Genomic DNA, 7,619 nt, shown 5'->3' on the forward strand with positions numbered 1-7,619 from the left:
CTTCATCACGCTAGATCACTTCCCGCCACTTGACCCTGAATCTCTAGCTTCCATAGCCAGCAAAGTAAAATCTGGATCTCCATGTGATCCAGCACCCCCAGAAGTCATGATGCTGGCACCTCAGGTTATCTTGCCGACCATTCAGAACCTCCTAAATGCCTCCATTACTTCCTGTATCGTGCCGCCTGCCTGGAAGCGGGCCATGGTGCGTGCTCTGCTAAAAAAAAACAATTTGGACCCCGGTGACTTCAGTAGTTATCGTCCTATCTCTCTGCTCCCCTGGGTAAGCAAAATTCTCGAGAGGCACATCAATATCCATCTGGGGCATTTCCTCGAGAATAACCAGCTCTTAGATGCCACCCAGACGGGCTTTAGACCCAGGCATGGGACAGATACCGACCTGCTGGCAGTCACCGAGGCAACCAGAAAGATCTTGGATCAGGGAGGGTCAGTGGCAGTGATCCTCCTTGATCTAAGCGCGGCATTCGACACGATCAGCCATGACATCTTGCTGAGACGTCTGTCGAGTGTCGGAATAGTTGGCGGAGCATGGCTATGGTTCAAATCCTTTTTGAGTGATAGGTCTTTCCAAATTTTTGATGGAGACTCGATATCCTCAAGCAGGCCACTGATGTGTGGAGTCCCGCAGGGTTCCTCTCTAAGCCCTGCGCTTTTTAACATCTATATGAGACCACTGGCTGAGGTTGTTCGTCCGTTTGGCATTAAGATCATCTCCTATGCGGACGACACTCAGCTAGTGGTCTCCCTGGCACAGGAGCCGGGCTCGCCATCCCCAGGTGGTCTGGCAATATGCTTAGAGGAGGTAAAGGGATGGATGACTTCCTCTCCTCTCAAGCTTAATGGGAACAAAACAGAGCTGATGCTCCTGGGTCCCACTAACCCTACTTTTGTCAACCCCTTGTGGCCATCATGTCTTGGTGCCCCCCCAATACCCAAGGACAATATAAAAAGCCTTGGGGTTTGGCTGGACAAGACTCTTTCTTTTAACACCCAGGCCACAAAACTCGCGTCTACTTGCTTTGGCCTCCTAAGGATGTTGAAGAAAGTTCTTTCTCTTCTGCCGGTGGAGGCAAAGCAAGTGGCCATTCAGGGTCTGATTCAGTCCCGCTTGGACTCTAACAACGTCCTCTATCTTGGCGCCCCGGAATATACACTGCGCAAGCTTCAGATTGTGCAAAACTGTGCGGCTCGTACCGTGCTCCAGTTGCCGCGCAGGCTGTCAGCCAAACCTGGTCTGATCAGTCTGCACTGGCTTCCAGTACGACAAAGAATCGCCTTTAAGGCGATGTGTATATTCCACCAAGCTTTCTGGGACACAGGACCGGCTATTATTCGGGACTTAGCAACACAGTATCAACCCAGCAGAACTCTCCGTTCTAGCCAGGCATGTATGGCTATAGTCCCCAGAATAAAAAAGGTAAGAGCTGGCGGCAGGATGTTCACTTACAACGCCGCCAAGCTGTGGAATTCACTCCCGTTTCAACTCAGGTCCAATTCAAACCTCTCCACCTTTCGTAAACAGCTGAAGACTTTTTTTGTTCAATGCTCCTTTTTAATTCTTTTTCTTCTTTTTAGGCAACTTCATTATTGTTCGCTAGTGCTTGGACGCCCCAGGGCAACAATCGCGCTTTATAAGTTGACATTTCATTTCATTTAATTCATTTCCTTTATGTCCGGCCTGCTGTTGTTACCTGTACTTCCGGTGCCAGCTGTGCCACTCCACGTGCACAAACCATGAGCTGAACATTGCAGGCATTGCTCTGCAACTGCAGAAACGTAGACATGGCCGCCGGTTGTACAGTGGGGTGTCGGAGAACATTCCATAAAGTATAGAACCCTGCGAATGCTGGTCATTTCTAAGTTTTTATTTCTTTATTTGAAATTTTATATCACACACAGACAACGTTAAAGTACTCTACAGTTATTTTTTTACAAAAAAATGTGAGAAATGATTCCAAATAGTAAACATACATATTTACAAAGAAATATTCAGGATGATGTCAGAGCATTTTGCAATGTGTAGATACATATTCTGAGAAATGCATCTAAGTCATACAAATCCATGTTAGCAAAGATGTGTTGTCTTATAGTGAACATTAAGTCATCAGTTTGTTCTTCACGCTACAATATTTGATTTAAGAATTGCACTGCATATGTGGCGGTACAGGTACTGGAGAGAGCTGCAATTAAATGTCACAAACGTAAGTGTTAGTATGGTGGCAGTCTGTGTGTTCTCCCTTGTACTGCCGGTCACCGGTGTATTTAACTGTGTAGCCTTGGACCGTGTCATGTATGTGCATGTAACTTGCATGATCGAGGTAACTATTAGCGGTGATACTTCGTGACTCTCAGTCCTTTTTCCCCAGCCCCCTCCCCAGGGGCGGCAATCTGAGGGATAGCCCCGGGCGCCACAAGCTCTAGCTACGCCTTTAAAGGTTTATTTTCAGATTTTAGTTATATAGAAAACGAGTAATGTAGTCAATAGTCAAATTAATCAAACTATAAATCAGAGTGCAAATCTCAGTTAAAGTACAGAATTGAACAAAGAACCTATGAAAATTCCGTATAGGAAAATACGAAGTATATAATGGGAGAGCAATCCCGCACAGACGTGCCTCCAAGGTCAATGAGAAAAGGCCTACCACACTTCTAAAAAGGCACATTTGTATCAGGTTCTGAACAAAGGATTTCTTACATTCAGGGCAGTTGTACACAGTTTCCACAATATAGAGTAAATAGAATTAAGCGCAGTGAAACAGCTGCAAGGCAGTACATTTAAAAGTCTCTCATAATTCTACAACTTGGAACTTTTCACAGACACTAGCTGTATGTGTACACAACTTGATACATTATTTGTGATTCTACTATTACAAGTAGAACCATTAACACGCACAGCTGTGCTGAAACAGCATTTTAATATTCTCACGAAGGTCGTCATCTAATCAGGGTTGGATTGGGCTAAAAAATTGACCCACATTTGCAGATTGCATCTTTTTTCAAAACACTGCTTCAGTGGTTTAGGTGGTATAAAAAGAATGAGAAGGGGTTTCTATAAAAGAGGCGTGTTTTCTTAACTTCTCTAAGTAAAAAAAAAAGCAGATGTTGCCAGGACTCTGTGTTTACGGATTAGTCACACTGGTGAATTACACCTGAATATAAGTGAGGCCACTTCTGCTCAGGCCCCCTGCCACTGCTCAATCTGTGTACATTAATGGGCTGACCCAGTAAGAGACCAGGACTGACACCTTCGCCCCGTTGGTAAAAGGGAGGTAATAGAGGTCCATCTGCCTCTGGAAAAGCCGCTCAGGCCCCCAATGGGCCACTGGTGACATCTTACACAGCCCATATCGGCCACCACACCTACCCAAAAAAGCAGCCCCACAGCTGGAAGTCGGATTCCGGCCCATTGCCCGCTTTACCAATCCGACCCTGGTCATCTTACCTGTCAAACTGTATTCAGCATCATTTTACTGAGACACAAAAATACATGTATATCCATGTGGTTTGGATTATTTATAGTAAATGTAACAAACAAGATGGAGTATGAAGCCCAATACATTAGTTAGCATTTGATTACCAATAGCGCAATTCATTTATTTTCAGGACAAAAAAAGTTCACACTATCTTCTGGTGCATTTATGTGCTTGCTGCCACCCACCTTGCCTACAATTACTTTGCTCTTGTTCTCTACTTTGTCACCGATGTCCTTCCATCGATTACAGGGCATTTTTCAGTTTTTAGGTTTCGCCTGATCCAGAGCATCCGTTGGCCTGGCGAGACTTTTAGTAAGGGCTTCAAAAAATGCTTCCATGGCCGGCCTGCAGCTTGAGTGCATGTGCGCAGGCGCGCGCTTCCGAGCAGAGGAGCCATATGGCTTTCCTCGTCATGCTCATTAAGCACATCACTGGCCTCACTTGATCGTGATCACTTTCACTTTCGTGGCCGCTTTGATGTTCCTCTCATCCTCAGTCCTGTCGCTGCCTCTCTTCTCCTTCCCAAATCTCGCTTCACATCCTTTCTCCCACTTTTCCGTCTCTCTTCTTCATACTTTCTTTGTTACTGTCACCTTAACTGTTTTGTGCCTCTATCCCCAATTTTCCCACCAACTCCTTTCCCTTTGTTTTCACCTCCCTCTCTTGTTTAACTTTCAGCATGTCTATTTTAAGGAGATTGAGTCACTTCAACAGCAGCTCATCTGGAATGGCAGACCCCGCATAGCTTTTGTCAAGTTAACCCTCCCGTGGTAAGATGGGGGCATTGGTCTCCCGGATTTGAGGAAATAATATTAGGCCTCACACCTTGCGGCTGTGAATCACATAGTTTATGGGCCCCCTGGGGACCCAGGCTATGCTATGGATCGTGGCCAGGCGCCGGGTGGTGATATTATTAAAGCCTTGTATGCTATACCTGGGAGGTTCACGCTGGCGGGCCCAACAGCACACGCTGTGCATGTTTGGCACGCTGCTACCAGAAGTTTGGGGTGGGAGTGAAGATTGACGTTGGCCACCCCCCTGTTCAGCTCGGAGAAGCTTGGGAGTTTGTGGAAGTCTAAAGGGTTTGACAAGTGGGACCTCATTGGAATCAGCCATATTAAGGATGTGTGAGGGAGGGGCAATGTGCAGGCATTTGAAACTTTAAAACACCAATACAGTTTAAATGATAACAAACACTTTCGATATCGACAGATTAGACACGCTCTTCTTGCCCACATACCCAGAGACTGGGAGCTTCCAGAGGCTCCTCCTGAGGACTGAGTGCTAGATGGTCACATCCCAGAAAGGACTATCTCCTCAATATATTGGAAGCTTGTAAATAACATGGATGACTCGTTGGGAAGTCTTAGAATAGTGTGGGGGGCAGATGGGCTGGAATTAGACGACGAGGACTGGGTTGCAGTGGTTGCAGTTCAGATGAGGCTCCGATTGGTACAGCTTAAGATCTTACATAGGTCCTATATCACGGAGCCTAGACTAGTCCATATGGGGCGTGCGGAGAGTGTAGAAGAGGTTGTGGTGAGCCCGGCACTTTCATGCATATCCTATGGCACTGTGAGGAGATACAAACCTACTGGGTTAAGAAACACGATGAGATTAAAGAAGTACTGGGGGAGGAGATACGACCGGAAGCCCGGAGATGTATACTTAACATATGGGAGCCCACAGATTTGAATGGGTATCTGAAACAGTGGGTGACGTTGGCGAATATGGTGGCGAAGCGAAATATTGCTCTGTTATGGGGAGCCAGCCGGCCACCCCGGATTACTAAGTGGGCCGAGGACCTAGATTGGTGTATGTTCAGGGAAAGAGCAGTGTGTGTGGCCAGGGGTTGTCCGGAAAAGTGGGGGAAGATCTGGGGGGCTTGGAGTAGTTATCGAGGCGAATTGTGTACACCCCCGATGCACCAAAGGGAAGCAGAAACACAGGTATCCCTGTGGTCCCAAATTTTATGCACATTGTAATTTATGATTATGTACGAAAGACAAACTAAATCTCACAATGATGTGAATGGTTGTTCACCTGATGCTGTTTCCTTTGTTTCTTTTGTTTCTTATCAATAAAAATAATTAAAAAAAAAAAACTTTCAGCGCGTCGTAATTGTATTTCTGCCTAGTGTGCTGTCTATGGAAGGGCCAGCTCTGATAGCAAGACAGTTTTTTTTTTTTAAATGCACGAGTAACATGATACAATGTTGGCAACAAGCCACTGGTTTCGATTTCGTGCTTGTTAACTGAGTGTTTGCTTCTCTGGCTTTGCATGCAGTTTACCAGCAGAGGCAATGTATAGACCGTGAGCTGCTGGAAATGCAGCGTTGGAAGTACTGTTCACTGAGTGCTTTCGTAGTTTTCTGAGCATTGGTGACGTCTGCGTGGTGTTAGTTTGTTGCGGACAATGTACAGAATGGCACCAGGCGCCGATTCTGTCTGCCTGGCTCTATGTTAACTCGTTTGATTAATTGGTAGCAGATGCCCTAGCTTAACAAGTTAAAAGGCAAGTAAACGAAGCTGGACACATCAAAAAACGGTACTCTTATAGATGGAATTGCCGCTAATGGATCACCTCGGGAGTGAAAGGTCTGTTAATGTAGTTGTAGCCTATGTATAGCCCTGCACTGAAACGGACGCGTCGAGGGACACTGCCACCACATCTCAAGACGTCACGAGTAGAGTAAGTAGGCACCAGATATGCTAGAGAAAAGGGATGGGATTGTAGTACTACTGCCTGAGCACCACTAATCACGCTGTGCGGAGGCTCGCGCTAGCACGTTTAGTGCTATGTAAGTGTGAATTTACATTTTTAGAGAAATCTTTCTTTATAACACACTATTTTTCATATCCTGTTTTCCCCATGAATCTTCTGGCCTACTAAAAGCGAAAACACATTTGGGGTGTTTGATGAGTGATTGCCTCTTTTTCGGAATAAAGGACAGCATTTAATGGTTTGGGCTTGTGTTGACCCGATTCCTAGTGCGCCCTGTAAAATATTTAGCTGTAGATATTTGCCTGCCAGTGCTTTCTGTTTGCTAGCCTGCCTGCTGATGTTCTGTGGATGTTGCTTTTGGTAAAGACGAAGGGTTTCCCCACATTTGTCAATGAAAAAGTGGATGCGTGTCTGTTTGTGGGGGTTTGTCGGTGGTTTTGGTGTTTAAGAGGGTCACAACGGAATGTACCTGTGCCTTAGTGGCAGTTGGGTGCTTCGAGGAAGTTGGGGATTCTTTTTGATAAAGAATACTGTTTTTGGTGGGACGGGGTGAACGGGGAGTTCCGATGAATGCAGCAGTGATTTACAATCCAGGCTGAATCTGGTTTTATCTTTTAATTTATACGTCTGTCTCTGGCCTGCTTTGTCTTGGCTTCGAATGTTCTAGTTGCAGGCTTTCGCACACCATTTAAACTGCTAAAGTTAGGCCAGACTGTATTTGGAGTGATGTATGTTGGTCCTTAAAAACTGTGATATGTTTTTGTAAATTAAAATGCTTCAGCGAACGTACCTCTGGGCTGGTCACTCCCACGCACCACGCACACTCCTCGTGAGTGAGCCCAGGCTGCCCCCCTTTCCCGCCAAGTGCCGCCGCCGCCGCTCGCAGCTGGGTCCTGTGACCCTGTGACTCCGCTGTTGGCGCTCGTGACCCTGTGACACTGCTGTTGGCGCTCTTGCCCCACCTGCGCCGCGTCTGTTTTTAAGTATCCGATTGTTTCTCTTCCCCCCGTGTGTTCTCTGCTCCCTAGCATTTTACACTCCCCGTGTTGCTGTACTTGTTCCTCTGTAACTCCGTTTGCTTTGAATCCCTGTGTAGCTTCTGCTCCCTGTTTATTTTCTGTTTCCCCGTTTTGTACTATTGTACCCCTGTGACTTGTCGCCCCCGGCCCCTGCCGCGCTTCCCGCCACCTCCCAGCTCCCCGCCGCTGCCCCCTGCGGCCCCGCCCCTCCCCTCGTCAGCCCTTCCAATTCGCCGCCCCGCTCCCGCCTCCCAGCTGCCCCTCCCTCCCACTGACTGGGCCATATAGGACGAGGTGGGCGAGGTGGCGAGCAGTGACCACTGTCCCTCTGGGCTGGTCACCCCCACGCACCATGCACACTCCTCGTGAGTGAGCCCAGGCT

The sequence above is a fragment of the Lissotriton helveticus genome, chromosome 7, assembly GCF_964261635.1.
Source record: "Lissotriton helveticus chromosome 7, aLisHel1.1, whole genome shotgun sequence".
Classification (NCBI taxonomy): domain Eukaryota; kingdom Metazoa; phylum Chordata; class Amphibia; order Caudata; family Salamandridae; genus Lissotriton; species Lissotriton helveticus.